This window comes from Pleurodeles waltl, chromosome 8 (assembly GCF_031143425.1).
Source record: "Pleurodeles waltl isolate 20211129_DDA chromosome 8, aPleWal1.hap1.20221129, whole genome shotgun sequence".
In the NCBI taxonomy this organism is placed as follows: domain Eukaryota; kingdom Metazoa; phylum Chordata; class Amphibia; order Caudata; family Salamandridae; genus Pleurodeles; species Pleurodeles waltl.
In genome coordinates this window covers 1,180,626,504-1,180,645,320 of record NC_090447.1, presented here as the reverse complement: position 1 = coordinate 1,180,645,320, position 18,817 = coordinate 1,180,626,504, and the positions used below count along the sequence as shown (strand labels likewise).

General features: G+C 43.0%; 1 protein-coding gene across 2 annotated transcripts in view; it reads right to left on the bottom strand.

Annotated features, from left to right (window-relative positions):
- The window catches only part of ENOX1 (ecto-NOX disulfide-thiol exchanger 1), a 2,146,160-nt gene that overhangs the window by 745,718 nt on the left and 1,381,625 nt on the right, over positions 1-18,817 (bottom strand). For both annotated transcript variants that reach the window (XM_069205418.1, XM_069205419.1), the window contains one exon: positions 14,892-15,027. The gene's annotated coding sequence lies outside the window, so the exon portion shown is untranslated. The remainder of the gene's footprint in view (positions 1-14,891; positions 15,028-18,817) is intronic.

The window sequence follows — 18,817 nt, the reverse complement described above, 5'->3', positions numbered from 1 at the left end:
GATTACAACATATAGAAGAGCATATTTAGCAAGTAGGGTTTTTTGAGTTAACCTTGACTGAAAATTATGTGTACCTCACAACTGCTTTTCATTAACTGCACAGAAAAACCCAAGGACTTACGGCATAAGTAGTTTCGTCGTTCTAAAACATTCTCATCCATCGCTATTAGTGCAGGGGCACGTTATCACTATCGATTGACTCCAAATACTTTCTTCTCTATCGTAAGTGACTGAGGCCCCGATCTCACAGCAGGGAAAGCTTTCTGCAAAGGTAAACACAGTAAGCATTGTAAGTACACTACCTCTAACAGCTTTTTCCATCTCAGGGTCGGGAGGGCTGAATCTGGTCACTCGCACCATGCTGGAACTTGATGTGACTTGACAATCCTCTTTCAAAATGTGTCTTCCGAGTTTAAAATGTTAAAAGCGCAGTAGATTTCACGTTTTAAGCAAAGCCAGAGCCTGCGAGAACCCAGGAAAAGTTCCACTAGGTGTTCAGCAGAGAAGCACCGAAAGGAATTTTCGCGGTCTCTCACCATTCTCCTTCTTATATGGAAAAAATGATGTACGTAGGTTACAAACGGGTCGCTTTCTGCCTGTTAGAGCTGGCTGCTCCATCCATTTCTTTGCAAATTAAACTGCATTTCTAATTTGCTCGCTACTTTCAGAAGCAATTACCTTTTCCTTCGTGAGACCTCCCCGAGGCAAGTTTGCACTCTTAAGTGGGGATAAGAAACTGTAAAGCTGTAAGTGAGAAATGTGTAAGGAAACGTAACCATTTTCGTTTAATGTGCCGAGTCCGGTTAAAATGTATTTTGAACTGCTTGTAGGTATATTCGCTCTTCAAGACCCTTTGAGTGGTTCATGGTGAAGGGGTTAATGTGGGGCATTAGGACATAGATCGGATTTATCAGGGTTAACTCTAATTTCCAAGCTAGTCAACAGCTGCTACCATAGAAAGTCTTTTAAAATAGTAAGCATCATTAGTAACGTGATTTTACTAACTAACTCATTGGGTCTTCCCAAATGTCGATAGTATTATACATATGCAGAACTTTAGCTCGGCGCCTTGCACATGATTGGGTGGCTGTATTATTTATCTCAGTTTGAAACTCCCGATTAAGTAGCTTTCCCCTCTATTCTTGTTCTGCTCCTGAAAGGTATCTTCTTTATCATTATTTTGGTTGGATGTGTTGTATCCAGTGCTTTAAATGGGCCGGTACTCTCCGGTACTGAGTACCGGCACTTTTTTATTTTGAGAGGGAGAGTACCGGCACATCTCAAGAAAAACGTAATACTTTTAATTGGAGAGTACCGGCACTTTTCGGAAACAAGCAGGTTCTCTAGCACAGAGTACCTGCACTTTATTTTTTCCATTTCAAGCACTGGTTGTATCCTTTCACTAGTGTAATTTTCCCATTTGCATTTTAGCACTCTGTGGGAGCACATGGCTTTCTTTGTGATCTCTTTCATCCGCTCTCTCCTTACTGCTTCACACTGCCTTCTACCCAGGTTTGTCTACTCTCTACCCACCCCTACACTTAGTTTTACTGATTTTTTGTTTATGGTTTTTTTTTTTCAATCTTTTTTGCAAGGGCCTGGTAGTTGTAAACTGCTATTGCGCTGTTTACTTCTCTCTACCTGACATCATCCCCATGCATACTCAGGTTTCTTAATTTACCAGCCCACATTGACCATCCACCATCTTGGAATGGTAATATGAGCATGCGTATGCATGTATGAGTACGCACCTTTGTCCATGCAAGGGTGTACTAGTGGGGCAGGTAACCAAGAGTAAGATCCTTATTGCCAGTGTTACTAACTGCCTTAATTCTTATGAAGTATACAGTCAAACAAGAGATGTTGAAAAATTCAGTTGGTTGAATAGTTGTAGAAACATTGCCTGTAAGACGGCAAGTACATTCTGAATGGGAACACAATGGTCTCATTTCCAGCCACAGTTTCCTAATTGTCAGCTCACCAGTGTCTCTCAAAACTCTCACTCGCACAATATTCTATGCATTGTCAGTATAGAAAAAATATTATATGTATCTGTAGGTTAGGCTAGCTTCTGATTCTTTCATTTATGCATACATTGGTCTCTACCAAAGAGACACTGCATAATGTATGCAAAAATCAATCAACGGAGGACAGGACTGGATAAATTAACACATTATGGGGGGGTAATTTTTGAATGGCTTGGCGTGGGTTAATGAATGCTTATAATCATTCAACTCTAGAAGCAGTCCTTATCCATAGACAGACCTATACCGGAGGGAAATAGTAGAGGTCTGGCATTAATCCCAGCATTTGGTTAGACAAGCCTCTCAAAGCCCAGGACATATGAAGCTTTGAAAGCCCTGAGAAGTTCTAACAAGCAACGGATCAAGCTTAATGCACACATCACGTCTACAGTCAAACAAAAGAGCTGCAATGTCTGCCTAAACAAGCAATGACTGCATTGGTCTGCAAAGTGCCAGGTTATATTGCACGACCTGAGTAGCCGTGTGAAGCCATAGGATTTCTATGTGAAAATGTATCATGGCAAACCTCTCTTATGAAGGGATAGGTTATCCTGGGCTCCAAATCGCACCCCCCCTCTCCCCCCCACTCTTGAGCCAATTGGCCATTGCGGGACCAAAAGTAGAAGACAGTTTCCCTTTGAATAGTAAGTGGGACAGCTAATATTTTAGGGAAATACTGAGGCTTCTAGAACAGTTTACAGTTCATGATGTCCCAGCTACAGACTGCTTTAGCTGTTGGTTGGCAAACCTATTGTTTCAGTTACGTAACATAAACTCAGAGTGGGCTTTCAGTCAGCCCTTGGCTCATGATTGGATGGATCTGTTGTCTTTCTCTTGTGTCTGCTCTTGATTTGATGCTTTCCTCGGTATTTTGTGTTTGTTCCACCCAAAAGCATTATTGTCTTATAGTGTTCTGATTGGATGAGTTGCATCTTTCCACTGATTAATTTAGGGGGCTCTTTTCCTTTAGATTTCTGAACTCCAGGGGGTACATGTGTTTCCTTCATAAGGGAATATTTGACATACAATAAAAGTCCACTTATGTATCACCAATTCAATTCGTGATGCTGTGCATGCATTTTAAACAAATAGCATTTTCTCCCCACACCGGAAGCTATTTTTCTTTTAATTAATTTGTTAGGACTCTTGTCCAAGCACGAGACTGATAGCATCATAGTGTCCTACTGTCTTTGGGCGCTCTTTCCTGCTCCCTCCTCCTCTCAGGTGTGAAGCATCACCAGACCTCTGCATGTGTCATATGAACAGCAGACGTAGTGCCTTCCTTTCCGTCCTATGATTTATCTCCCGCTTGCCGGGCCACACACCCATTAGAGCCTTATAGAAACATTAATATTTCATTTCTGAACTGTCTACAAAGTGGGTTGATTTAAGCTGTGCCATGATCAGCCAAGCTGCCATATGAGCCTCTTCCGCTGTGGTTGTTTTAAAAATCATTCCGGGGCAAAGTTCACCTCACAGTGCGATCAGAAATATTAACATATTTTACAATTTTAAAAAAAATGTTTAAATGATTAAACAAATATGGATTTTTAAAATACATAATAAAGTTATTTTGGTCATTTAAAATATTCTAACAATTGCCTACATTTTAGGAAGTCTTTCTGATAGCACCAAGCTTTAACGTTTGATCACTTCAGAAATTAATTAAACTGGTATTTAAATATAGCCTTCCTGTTTTTATAAACGGAGATACTTGTCCACGTTACCTCCTCAACCCTACCTTTTTCCAGCCCATGCATTAATGAGGTGACCTATCTTGCAGTAGTGTTATACCACCACACACACCTATGGACTCGTCCATGCCTGCGCCTATCTAGGCTTCTCCAACCCCACAATCAGGCTGTTATTTATGTCTCTTAGGCAGACATTAAGTGCATCAGGATTGGGACTTGGAACTCATTTTCCTACTGTTTACTCTTATTCATCATCACCAACATCATCAAAAAAGCTTTATTCGGTTTTAGCAAACCATAAAAGCAGACAAAGAAATATGAACAGTTAAAAGAAAAACCAAGCAGTATATCCTACTCGCATTTTGTTTGACTTAAAATTAAAGTGAGTGCAATTAAAAAGATGGTTATAATAAAAGTAAATTTCATATAAAATACAGTATCATCATGAGATTGCAGCTATTTCCCAACAATTCTCCTTGCCTTAATAAAGGCAGATACGAAAAATATATACAGTGGGACAAACCAGGTCTATCTGAAGTAACTGCAAATACTCCAGTGCCTCTTTACACTTCACAATGTTTAAATTTCTTAATAAAGTCTCAAAATACAGCTACATTGTGCTTTATACAACTCACAAAAGAAGAAAAAATGGAGTTGCGATTGAGGAGTTCTTTTATTACAAGGACATGGAAACAAATCTTTATTGGTGAACGCATTTGAGGTGTAGGACACCAAGAAATGTGATAATCCAGGCTTAAATCTAACCAAGTGAAACCTTTGCTTATGAAGTATATTGAGCAGATAGAGTTCAATATTTGGGGTAGCACTCCTTGGGAGATATAATTTGACTGACTTCTTCATGTCAGCCTCCTATCTACTCTCAGCTAAAAGCTTTAATAGTCACCTTTTACTGTAGGTATGTCCAATCGTCTAATGCACAATAGATTATCAAAAGGATCCATCCTGTTAATTGTATGGAGATCCTCTCTGACAGGTGTAAGACACTTGATTTTATTTACCCCTGCCAGTCTAAGGCAATCAGATATCACTGACTGGGTCAGGGCTGCTTCTGGTCTAGACCATACTGATAGCCACAACAAAGTAGGCGCTAGTCTCAATGTGTCCCTCAAAAACTGAAGGCTTAACTCTTTGTGAGTGATTATTGATATAACACTATTAGGGAGTGACAGAAACCTGCGCAATAACCCATTCTTGTGTGTTTGTAAATCAGAATGCTGTATATATCCCCAGACACCCATGCCATAAGAAGCAACTGGCACCAATTTTGTTTTAAATATTCTAATCGCAGCACCCAAAAGCATGGTCCCCAGCTTGGCAGCAAACTTAAAAAGGGAAGCTATAGATTGTTCAAATTGGGTGACTCACATGTCACTCTTAAATTCAGATTTAAGAGGGCCTAGCAACATTCCAACACCACATTAGCATCATTTTTTTATGCTAATGTGGCGTTTGAAAGCCAAAAACACTGCGCCATATTTGCAAAGTGGCTCAATGCTTGCATTGCACCACTTTGCAACCTCTTGCACCACATTATGCCTGCTCTAGGCATAATGTATGCAAGCGGGGCGTTCTGCGCTAGGGGGGGGCGAAAAAACGGCACAAAGAAATCCAAGAGATATCTTTACGTCATTTTTATCTGCATCTTTAATGCCTGCTAAAAGCAGGCATTAAATAAAGGGAGGCTCCCATTGTTTTCATTGGGCCTCTGGGTGCTTTGCAGGATTAGCGTCTACATTTTGGACGCTAATCCTGCAAAGCGCCGGACTAGCGTAAAAAATTATGACGCTAATACCCCTGACTACTACCATGGAGCGCCATATCTTAGATAAGGTGCACACATGCTGGCGTTAGGGGGACACTAAGGGGCGCAAGAAAAGTGGCGCTGCACTAGGGCAGTGCCACTTTTCATAAATCTGCCCCTTAGAGGCATATTTAAGAGCCCATAGCACCACTTACTGTGACGCTCCGGTAACGTTATGCACTGATCCATATTTACAAGGGGGTGTAACAATACTTTTTTGTGGCGTTACGCCTCCTTGTAAACATAGGCCACTCCAATGCAGTTTTCTGAGTCAGAGGGGCATGCAATCGGTGTTGCAGTGGGCGCTCCACTGCAACACGCATTGTAGTGGGCGTTCCACTGCAACACGCATTGCTTTTGACGCTGCCTCAGATTTACGAGTTGTCGTAAACCTGAGGGAGCGCCAAAATCTAAAAACACCCCAGGGGTAGCGTTGACATGACAAAACGAGGAGGAATACGTTTTTCCCTCCTCCTTTTTTGCTTTTTCTATATGTGCTGCATTCTGCCGCACACATAGAAGAATCAAAATGCCATGGACAATTGTTTATATGCAAGAAGGGACACCTTTCTGCACATAAACAATCTATCCCCTCAACGCAGACACCTTTGCACTATGGTGTAAGGATGCCTGCATTGGCGCTAGGCAGCTTTATCCTGCGCCACGACAGGGGGAAATGCAGTGGTGCGCCATATTCCTCTACATACAGCGCACCTCTGTGTTTCTAAAGTGGCGCAGACCGGTGCTGCTGTTTTTTTTTTTATTCAGCCACGTAAACTGTCTTTCTTCTCACTAAAGGTCGCACCATCCTTTTGGCAGCAGAACAGCGCAGCTCGCATTCCTGAATGGTGTTGGTGCGCATGTGAAGATTCATCGGAAAGAGGTAAAGTTAGATCCAAAATGGCACATTTTAGTCTGTTTTCCATTTCTTAATGATCAACAAGAAACGTCATGGATTTCTGCCACTGCCCTGATGTCGAGCAGTCTCTTTCTGCAGGGCGAGGTTTGTCAGTGCGACGTCATAGCCTGGTGGCGCCTTCATGGTGATTTTCACGTGAGAGACTCTTAAAGTTGCTGAGGCACGACAAATTTAAAGAGAAAAAAATAGGCTGTGGAGCTTGCCTGTGAGGTTGTCAGATCGTGTGGGATACCTGAAGTGTTACTACAGAATTTTTACAGTTGCATGAAAGGACCGCTTCCTGTAGTGCTGTCTCCAAAATGTTTACTACTTGCTTTTGCAGCTGTTATTTTCAGCTCTTATTTTTATTCTGTTGGTTTCTGTGTGCGTTTTTAGATAGAAAACTATGTGCAAGCAACCATAAGCAGCCAGTGAGAGTGCTTGTGCCAGTACATGAATACATATATTGTAAATGTTATCTCTTACCTTGCACTTATCCTTTCATCACAAGGTGAATGTATATATATAGCAGTGATGCTGATGGACGAACATGCCTCAAATAAACATTGGTTGGAAAGTGAGCAAAACTGTATAACCATGTGCTATTTAGGGAAAATGTAATCGTCTACCCAGCGAAAGTTGCTACATATGGTAGTCACCTCATTTTACCTTTAGCAACTAACTGTGTGTTTTGGGTTACTTGTAGGCTGAAATAAAGCGTCTGGATATTTTATTTACTCAATATGTTCTTTCACAACCATTAGGAAAATACCTTGGGCTTTGCAGTGTATTGTACTTAATAGACGTCTTTCTCATCCATGCATAGCTATTTGCATTCCTCACAGCAGAAAGTTCATATATTTTATTTTTTCTGTCAGTTTGTCTGGAACGTCCTGTGAGTGAGATGTGGGGTAGAAATTGGTGGCAGAGAGGCAGATAAAGTCAATGGCTCGAACCTGCAAACTGGAGGAGACCTAAAGCTGCCCTATCACAGTCTTCCTTTCCTAACCACAATCAGGCTTCAGACATGCCCGCCATTTCTACAGCAAACACCTGGCAAAGGACATTATGTTGATGTAAATAGCTTACAGTCAGCAAACAAAATCTTATTGTAATATTAGCCAATTCTGTTGTTTCAAACAGTTTCAGTTTCACTTTCTTGGTAGAGTTTTTTTGGTAAGTGAAGCTAAATTTAATGTGAATCAAACATGAAAGTACATCTCCAGCCTGACCAGATATACAGACGTGGGCACACATTTGTTGCTCCAGTAAACACTAGTGAAATCAAATAACCCTTCTTTTCAGCATAAACCTTTTTTGGTGACCAAACATCAAGCTTGAGTAGGGTGTCTTACAAAATGCTGAATGTAAAGCCAGGTGAAACATTCTTCAATATACTGATGGAGTTACCAGAAATGGTGTTTACTTCTGCATTTGCTTTTCACTGTGTGTAATGTAAGTCACTGTTCTTAAAATAGAGCCCCGTTGCTTTGCGATATTACAGCAGTTAAGTTGCCTGTGCACAGTGCTACAGGTACGATTACAACTCGGACAAAAAAATGTTTGCTCAGGTACGCAACCAGTACACAGTGGGCACTGGCAGTGCACATGATCCCCGGAACTCTACTAGACCAGACAGACAGGTTATGAACAACATGAACACTATGGAAACGTCACACGTCACTCGTCACTTGTAGTGTCACAGTGTGGGCATTATGGGAAAAGCTGGTAAATACAGAGCCATGGTTACTCATATCTTGATGATTTGGGCCCAACACTTTTAAAGTGACATTAATTAAAGGAAGAGGAACATATGTTCTGTTTATAGAAAAGCAACAATACTGACTTTGCTAGTACTCGTTAATTATGTAACTTTTTTTTTACTAATCATTCTTAAATGGACATCCACTTTGTTTAAATTGTAAATTAAAAATCACAAAATGGCTGCCGATGTGTCACGATACATATGCATGTGTTATGATGACGTATGTAGGCAATCATTATGGAATAATTGAAAATCCATTACACAAAGGCCGACCATGCGTCCATATGCTCATCGTGATGTATGTGTACATGCATTGTGATGCACTGGCGGCCCTATTGTCATGTTAATGGCAAAGAAAAAAGCAGCGGCAAAGCTATCAGCTCAGACTTTCAGACCCATTGACTTTGCCAGTGTTTGTTTTCTACTCCGTAATACCCTTTATAAATGCCACAATGCACATCAAGACAGCCGATTTCTTCGTCTCACCTTTACTGGAAAAGTTCGCATCTTGTGGTTTACTAGGCCCACATTGGAAAACATGCTTTTCTCAGTTCTCGGCAAATAACCACAGCCTGCGTCTAACGGAAATAAATCACCCTTTAAAAACAAAAAAATGCCTTTTTTAGAATCTTTTTTACGAGTCTCCTGCACATCTGTATATACCCTGGCATCGTTTAAAGCGCCCTTTAAACAGGGGCGGTATTCATAGACTATTTAATCTACAAAGGTATTTTATGCTTACCATCGCATCTTCGTGCGTTCTCCAGTTTGGGGAACCTTACATTCTGGCACTCCATTTTAAGCTCTGCAAAAAAATCACTGAAATGGCAGCCTCTTAGATCTGGAGCAAGTCACGGTTTTTAATGACATTTCTAAAGAGGAGCCTAACAAATAGTCCAATACTTCAAAGTCAGTCCACGTGTGCCGCGAGAGATACCGCCCATCAGAAAGATGTGCATGCCTTTTAGAAACACTTAATCCAGGCAGAACATTGAGCCCCCCGTGCACATTAGAATGTTGCACCTTTCAGAAGGAAACGAAGATGCACAAAGTCGCCTGCTCCCGCGGACATCAAAGATTTGGTAAATAGCATGGCCTGGGGTTGCTCATGTTTGTATTTTTGCCTCCTACCAAATTTGCTTTGCTGTCGCATTACTTATGTTTTCACTGCAGTTACTTAAGCGAACTAAACTCGAACATTTTGCAGACCCTCTAGCAACTGTGTGGAATAGACCGGTTATGTTGAAGAGTATATCGAACTTGTCACACTGTCCAGGAACGTTTCAACTTCTGGTGAATACAAAGACCTTAGGTGAACAGTGCACAGAAGTGTGCTATTTTCACTTCTTAGACAGTATTTCAGAAATCGTTAAATCGCAGGTAGGTTTTACTACATTTCTAACCAGGATCATTACTTAGCGGGTAAGCTGTTAAAAATATTTAAATATATTTAACCTTTAAATGTATGTGTGTGTGTGCATGTTAGAAATGTGGTTTCTGGTTAGCTAGGGTAGTCACCTAAGCCAGGCAGTAACCACCACTTTATGGCTAGGGTAGGCACCTAAGCTAGTCAGTAACCACCACTCTAGTTAGGACAAGGGAACTACACATCTAAGATAACTCCTGCACACCCCTGTTGTAGCTTGGCACGAGCAGTCAAGCTTATCCCAGAGGCAATGTGTAAAGCGTTTGCACAATACACACAACCCAGGGACACAATAAATACACCACAAAGAAAACTCCACAACAAGTTGTATAAAAATAAACTGTATTGCATATAAACACAGATCATACCAACATAAATCAGTAATGCTGAACCAACCAGGCACTTGTCACATCATCGTCATTCCGAATGCCAAAGACGGAAAAACATTTCCATATTGTAAATGCCCGCAAACACAACCTCCTTATGCCTGCAATGCAGATCCTGAAATTATACACGTCACCCCAAGGCCAGGACAGAATAAACCATTACATCAGGGCATGAACAATGCAAAATGAGGGCAGAAATCTCTTGGTGAAATGTGGCACCTACAGGAATCAGCAAAAAGCATCTTCTATAGGAAGGGCATTGCGCTTCTGCTCTGCATCTATACGATGAGCGGTAAATACAACACACCCAGTTAAGCTCAGGAGCTCCTGTGCATCCTGTTATAGAAAATAAGGTACTGAAGGGCTCAGCAGGAACGGGGCCTCTGATGAGGATCCCCTTCCCATCCTGTGAGCCATACAGTGAATGATCCAACGAAATGCCACCAAAAGGGAGGGGGGCATGCACACTATGAAAATTAGGGGGCCCTTCTGGGCTCCCTCTCATGCAGGATTTCCAAAGGTGCCCGCTTAGGAGGGATGTGGTAGGGACAAGCCTCCTGGCACTGAGAAACAAAGCCCAGCACTCTCACTAGGCCGGCAGGGCTCCTCTCACCATTCTGCTCCTGTAACAGCGCTCCCACTGAGCCACACATCTCTGGAAGCAGCACTCTAGGGCACATGGAGGGGGAGGCGATGCTCTTCTGCACCTGACGGGCGATGATGGCCTCTCCCAGCCCGATCTAACCTTCTGGGGGGTGCAGCGGTGACAACACTACAGTAGGTGCTTGCTTATGCCCTGGTGGCACCAATGGAAGCATGCTTCGTCCGCACACCAGCAATGGCTGCTGGTGGCTCCTCTCGTGCTGCTGGCATCCGTCTCTTCACGCTCAAGTAGGGGAAAGCACTCTACATGCCCTGCCCAGGCAAGAATGCACATGCTGTGCAGGGCCAAGGAAAAGTGTCAGCCCGCACCAGGCGAGGCAATCTCCGGCACCTTTTCAGCACTAGCAAAACCGCTTTACTTGGTGCAAGACAGTAGAAGGCAGGTGGGAAAGGGGGTACACCACCCAGCCCTGAGGGACAGCTGGAGAGCACCAAATGCAGGGAAAGAAGCAGAAGTCCAGCACATAGGGCCATTAGGCAAAGTATCAGTACCCTGTGAAACCCAACAAGTAGAGGCAACAGTCCAAGGCCACAAGTCTAGCAGTCAAGATGGCAATTCCTTCCTGATAGACCCACAGTCCTCAGTGCAGCACGCCCAGCCTGTTTCATCTGGCGACAAGTTCCACGCAGTGTCTCTCTTCTCCAAACATGGGGAACAACCCCTATACTTATACTAATTGTGCCCAGAGTCCTAGAGCCACCAAAAAGAGGTCAGGTAAACAGGAGGAGGAGGGCAAAACGTTTGGGGATGACCCTGCAAAAAAGACCAGGTCCAACAGTGTAGATATATTACGCAGTGGCATTTGCCACCAAGTAGTTATGGTTAGGTTTGTGTTTCATAAGAAAGGCATTTTTTGGTTTGCTAATAACTTTAGCACCACTTAACAAATCTTCATAAAATGTTCCAAAAGCATGTTCAAAAACTTCACCTCCTTCCTAGAGGGTTTCAGGGTGATTAGTCAAGCGGGAGCTCAGGAAAGGGCAGGAGGTCCCAAACTGCAAAATCTCCATCAATTTTCCATTTACTTTTTTGAAAAGGACTACAGCCCAAACAGTTCAGTGGAAGTGCACCAAATTTAGCAGGAAGCTAGATCTTGGTGATGGAATGCTTTTTGTGATTTGGTGTAAATCCGTTCAGTAGTTTTGAGAAATTAAGTTTCAAAAATATTTGTGCACCTGGAAGGTTGATTCTCCAACAAGTCTCTCGGTCACGCAAAATCAACAATGAATCAATCTGATTAGTCAAGGGGGCTTTTTTCCTCATTGGGCACCAGGCTTGCACTGGACTAATAGACTCCAGCGAGTCCAGCTGGAGTTTGTGCTCTAATTGGCTTGCCCCAGCATGAAGAGAAAAGTTGCGGCTATCATTTCAGGTCATGGGGACTCAGTCAACCCCAAGCACAGCGGGGAGTTTGCTGCTAGTGGAGGCGGGGTAGGAAGTTGGAAGCAGGGCTTTACTTTTGTTAATAAAATAGCACATTATATTATAAAAAAATCCCTAGAAATGCACTGAAAATACCAACTGTTTTAAGTGAGGTTCTGGTTAGGAACTGTAATTTCATCTCATGTTACATTAAAGAAAACCTCTGAAATTCGCTGAAAAAAACAAAGGTTGAAGTTTGGTGAACAGTTCTGTGACAAAGTCATGTTCTCAACTAAAAAAAAACCACTGAGATTCACCAGTTATAGTCATCTCAAGTAACCATAACTCATGCTCTATTGTAAATATAGCTCATGCCAAACGTGCGTCCATTTTAAAATATTATTAATTATCCTCTTGTAAGAAAATAAAATTAGAGCAGGATAAGATGTCCTGTTGCCTTCAGTTTAAACAGTGCTCCAGGATATGTCTTATTCACATAAAACATGTCCGTCAACTTGGAGCCTGTATTGACGTCTGACAAACATGTTGCAGACCTATATCTTGTTCAAGTAAATGTAATGTCATTTATCTAGATCTAAGTTTTCATGGACTCATCATTAACAGTACAATATATATGTAATTTGGCCTGAAACATGCAATCGATTTTGACTTAAATGTTTTCGGGTAGCTACTTTTTCATCATAGAATATTGTGTGCCTTCTCAAGTCAAGTCAATGAATGAGAACAATTCACCCTTGTGATTGAAAAATTCACACACTTTTTTTTAGATACCCTCCCTATGCCACCAGATACCCTAGTGTCAAAGTGTCACATAATCAACCTTAAAATGAGGAGAGGCTGACCCAAGTTCATTGCAAAGAAATTTGCTACTGGACTGCTCTTCTGGTAGCTAGACTCTTACAAGAGGGGAGGGTCACTGCAGATTCTATGTTACTGATGCATTGCAGGGCTTCTTGGGACAGCACAGAGTGTACCTTTGAAATGCACTGGTATGAACTTTTAAGTGATTGCTTAATGGGGACTCAGAAGTTCTATAGCCACTAAGTTGTCCTCAGCCTTGCTGGATTTTGGGTGGGAGTGGGTTCTAGGGGGTGTTGCTACCACAAGGAGAGTGGGAATGAGGGGTACAGGATTTTATTGCATTTAAATTAACATCACTGTGGTGGTGAAGTCCTGTGATGATTTTCCACCGTCACCCTTTCGAACTGCGGCCATGCACCAGGTTGCGGGCCTACTCTGCAACCTCCAATACTCAGACACAATACTGAAGGGGCTCTGGGGTCTAACCGGGCCCAATGATACTGGGGCAACCCACTGTGGGTGTTCCAACGCCTTATTGGACCTCTGGAGTCATGTGCCTCCACCAGACCCATAATGCTGCAGCCCATCAACGCATGGAAGATGTACAGACAGCTACTTAAAACAGGTTATCCTCACACCATGGTGAGGCTTTCATTCGGTAGCACAAAGCCTCATGCTACACTCCCACTGTGCTCTGGGAGTCTAATGATGCACAAAACGGTAGGCTGAGGGACATATACCTAAGTCATAGTGTTACACGCAAAATTTGATAGGTCTGTTGAGGTGCTAACTAATGTTTCTATGGTGTTGCCCTTGTAAGACACCTCTCATACCCTTTCCCACAGTGGTCTCTTCCAGGCCCTGCTGATCTGCTAAGTCAAGTAGTCCAGGGGTCATTTCACAAAGGCAACTATATTTGTTTTCCCTCCTCAAACCAAAGCCTGTAGAAGAATTGATGAGCACAGAACACAGAAACTGAAAGTGGACTATCAACGTATTGTAATGCTCTACTGCTAAGACAAAGAGTCCAAGGGCTGCCTCACAAATGAAGCTGTCTTTGTTTTTGCTCTTCAAACAAGAGGCTATTGACACATGCTGAACACAGAACATAGAAACTGGAAGAGGACTATCGAACTGCTGAAATGCTGTTTTGCCTAGTCGAGGAGTCCAGGGGTCCCCTCACTGAGGAAGCCTTCTTTGTTTACCTTCTTCATCCCAAGGGCTGCAGACAAACTACTGAACACATACATAGAAATTAAAAGAGGACTATCAAAATGCTGAACTATTGCTCTGCTGAGTCAAGAAGTCCAGGGATCACCTCACAGTGGGGTTCAGACTGCTAAACATCAAAGCTAAAAGACATTAGGAGGTGAGAGTTCACACAGATGTTACCTGAAGATGGTGAGGTAGAGGCTGCTGAGTTTTCCTTCCCTAATAGACAGCTACAAAAATATTACCAAACATAGAAAGAGAAGGAGGACTGTGCGAAATGGCTTCTTCAGAGAGAGGTCATTCAGATCATAACTTGAAAGGATGAGGCACAAGCTACTAGGAATAGTCATCTAAGCATCTGGGTAACACCACAACCTCTCCCATTGATTCATTACAGTCTCTACACTGAGGGGGTCATTATGAGTTTGGCGGGCAGCACCAGTAGATTTGAAATGCCGAGACCGCCAGGCTGCCTGGTGGCGGCAGCCTGGCGGTGGCGGTGTTTCGACCATGGCTCTGCCACAGTCATATTATGGCGGGCTGACCGCCTCTACCGGGCGGTCTATCTGCCACCAGGAGTCTTGCGGTCCATGGACTGCCAGACTCATAACGAAGGCCTAAGTCTGGAAGCCCTCTCTTCACTGGTGTGTAAAATCAATTAATTTTAAATTCTCATACTTTCTTTGTGGTTTCTACCCTATGTCTGGGAGCCCTTTCCTTACTGGTGTGTGAATTCAATTCAATTCAAGTTCCGTTTGAGATATTTAAGAAATAAATTGCTAACACCTTGCTGATGGAAACCACTGTTAGACTTACCTGATGTAGACTGGAAAGGAATCTCTGGTTGGTGTGACTGTATTCCCGTGTCACTCTACGCCCCTCTGCGACCTCGAGGCACTCTTCAGTTGCCCTCCTTCGTCCACCATGCAATCACTCAACAATGTTAATGAAGCTGGAAAAAGAGGGAGCACACTAATTTAACATTGTTTACCATCCACATCTCTCCAAAAAATCAGCAAAAAAGTATAAACATCATGTCCTGAAAGATTTTCCAGACACTCGCCTTGTGGTTGAATACAACAGCGGTCTTTAGGGGAAGTGCAAAACAAACCTCAGGCAAAGGTCTAAGAGGAACTATCGACTGTTGTCTCAACAATCACCACAGCAACCACCAGTTCCTCAATGCCATTCAGTCCAGATTCAGGCCCAACCACAGTACAGAAACAGCACTCATTGCTGACACAGACGACATCTGCATGATCCTTGACAGAGGATAAATGGTAGTCCTCATTATCCTGGACCTCTCTGCAGCATTTGACACAGTCTCAGACCCAATCCTCATCAGGGGTCTGCACAAGATTGGCATCCAAAAACCTGCTCTCCACTGGATCTGCTCCTATTTAATTAATAGAACACAAGCTGCCAGCCTGGCACCTTACTCCTTGGAAGCCTGCAAATTAATCTGCAAAGTGCCTCAAGGTTTATCTCTCTGCCCCACCCTCTTCAAGGCACACATGATGCCTGTGGCCAATGCCATCCGCGCACACGACATCAACATCCTCTCCTATGCAGACGACATGCAGCTCATACTCTCCTTCTTGGACAAGATTTCCAACTCAAGAAACAAGATCAATGCCTGCATGACTGAAGTTACTATCTGAATGAAAGTCAACTGTCTCAAGCTTAACACTGATAAGAGAGAAGTAGTGACTTTTGGTAGGAACACCTCCCCATTGGGCTCAAAGTGGTGACCCACACTTACACCCAAAACCCACACCAGGAACCTCAGAGTAACCACTGACAACAAACTGGACATAGGCACACAAGTCAACACCATTACTGCATCTTGCTTCCATACCCTGAAGACGCTGAGGAAGATCTTCAAATGGCTCCAAAGCAACACTAAAGAAATTGTACCTCACACCCTGGTCACCAGCAACTTGGAGCATGGGAACACCCAAAATGCCTAGATTACCAAGCAACCCACTAGAAGACTACAAATCGTCAAGCATGTGACAGCCAGACTCATTTTAAGCCGCCCACACAGCACTCACATCACACCATACCTTAGGAAAATACACTGTCTCCCGATACACAAATGCACTCAATTCAAACTCCTAACACACATGTTTAAGGCACTACACAACTGAGGCCCACCTACCTGAACAGTTGCATCTTCTTCCACCAAACACCCAGACACCTTTGATCAGCAGGACTCCTACTCACACACATCACGCATATGCAAAGAACCAGACCAGGAGGACAAGTGTTAGGGTACTAACAATCACCATCACTGTGTACAAGAATCTTTCTGTATTCAACCACTTATTTCTAGTCCTCTTCATTTCTGTTTAGCGAGTTTCCTCTGCCATGCCTCCTGAACCATTACCCTACTCCCCTCTCACTACTGTGAGAAATGTAGATTATTATATGTTGTAGTTCTGCAACTTCACTGTGTAATAATGGCACAAATCTCTATCTGGTACAGTCATGTAGCTGCAGCTGAAAGCAGTCAGGTTTTATCAAAGGAACAAGTGTAAAGCGTTAAGTAATACCAACAACAGTAAATAAGAATAAAAACACGACATAAGCGGAATTTGACACCAATTTATAGAAATAGATTATATTTTTATCTTTAAATTGACACCTCAACAATAAATCACTATGTTTCACTAAATACAAGAAAACCTTGTAATCAACACTATTGCAGTTTAGGGCTACCAAAAAGTAAGGTGAAAATAGCTATATGAGCACTCTTAGGGGTGCCAACTCAGAATCAGTGCCAGTCACAGGGCCAGTCAGGTCCAGGGGGACAGATATCTGTTGGCTTTAGCAGTTTCCAGTCCAGTTCTAATTCCTAATGTCAGACTGCCATTGAAGTCAATGGAATGGTCCTGGTGCAAGGGATACATGATGCTGAAGATGCTCAAGAATGCTGACGATGCTGAGCCTGTACCAGGGGTGTTCCTGTAACCACCCCTTAGTCTTTGAACTGGGGGAGCGCAACCTTGGCAACAGGGATTGATCTCCCACGAAGTCCAGCACAAGAACAGCCAACTGACTCTTGAAGTCACCTTCTCTGTCTGGCACTGATAAGTAGCTTTTCCACGAGTGGAGCACCACAGACACAGTCCTCTCTTTGCTAGTCTAAAATGCAGCAGGGGTTGCCTCTCTTTGCTGGGTCCACAAAACAGCAGGGCAGTCCTTCTTCGGTCTTCTCTCCAGTAGAGATGTGATCAGAGATCTAGTTGTTAGGGGTACAACTTTCAGGACCACTATGTGCTTGGAGTATGTGGCCACTATCTATCTAATGGGCTACCAGGTCACCTCCCACCTAATGATGGTTTCCAGTAAAGAGCGGCATCTAGCGATCCCAGGATGCACTATTCTGCACACCCTCAAAATGGCAGAACCCTACTCTACCTAACCCCAGAGGTGTGGCTACACCCCCCTGAAAAAACAGTTTGGCCCTAGATGCCAACCTATCTGTTAAAACCAGAGCAATCACCTCCATGTGTGCTCTTCATAGATGGCTTCCCCTTTGAAGCTTGCCTTTGGGGCTCAAACCCACTCTGGCTACCAAGCTAGGAGGAGGTCACACCTATTCCCTTGGCAGGTCTTTTGCTCTTCTTCCTAAGAGTAGTTATCACCTCTCTCCAGGAGGGGAGCAGGTTGTCTGGAGGACAGCTGCTGTGCACAATCAACATAGGCTACTGCACAACTTTCAGCAACAAGGTGACACATTTCTAAAGCTGGCATTTGTGAATTAGTTACATTAAATTCAACTTGAGAAACAAGTCTGATTTGATTCAATGATTTGTGATACCTTGAAGTACTATATTTAGTAGTCCCATTTGAAAGTAACTAGTCAGGAAAGGGTAAGGTCCCACTGGATGAATAAAATAGTTGTATCTGATTGTCATGCAATCGGTGAAATTCATGGAAGGAGCTGCACAGAGAGCCTTAGTTGCTCAAAATCAATGCTTGTGGGGCGAAACACGTGTTGGCTGAGCTTCTGCTTTCTTGTGGGACCCATCACTTTTGTTTGCATTTCAACCGGGAGTTACCTGCTTCCCAAAATAAACATTTGATTTTGAGCAACTAAGGCTCTCTGTGCAGCTCCTTCCATGAATTTCACCGATTGCATGACAATCAGATACAACTATTTTATTCATCCAGTGGGACCTTACCCTTTCCTCACTAGCGTATTTCTCTTGGAGGACTAGGGTCCATGTCCTCTGGTTAAGCTCCCACGCTTACAGATAAGGCATTCTACACAGGAAGTTTGAGGCTTGGATCCCTTCCTTTTTGGAGCACCTTTGCTTATCTACAACTAATTTACTTCCCGTTCAAAGCCTCGGATATTCAACAATCTAGAGATGTCCTCTCATATGAACAGACGTGAACTACGTAATTCCAAACTAGACCAAGTCTTCAATTCATCTGGCGCTGGTCTTTCTTACCCAACAACCACCAACCTACTCTCCGCTAAAAGTACCTTTCTAGCCTTGGAGAAATCCCTCAAGAAGGAAACCTCCAAATGGTGGGAAATAGCCTCCCTCAAAAAATATCTGGAAAATGATCGGATTCCTCGTGGACTCAGGATCTTGATCTTCCTACTAATGGACCCTACATCACAAGAGCATCTACAAAAATGGGAAGCCAATTTAAAACTAGCGTCAACAAACATGATAAAACAACTGATTGAAATATCCCAAGAAGAATATGAAAAACATAGACAA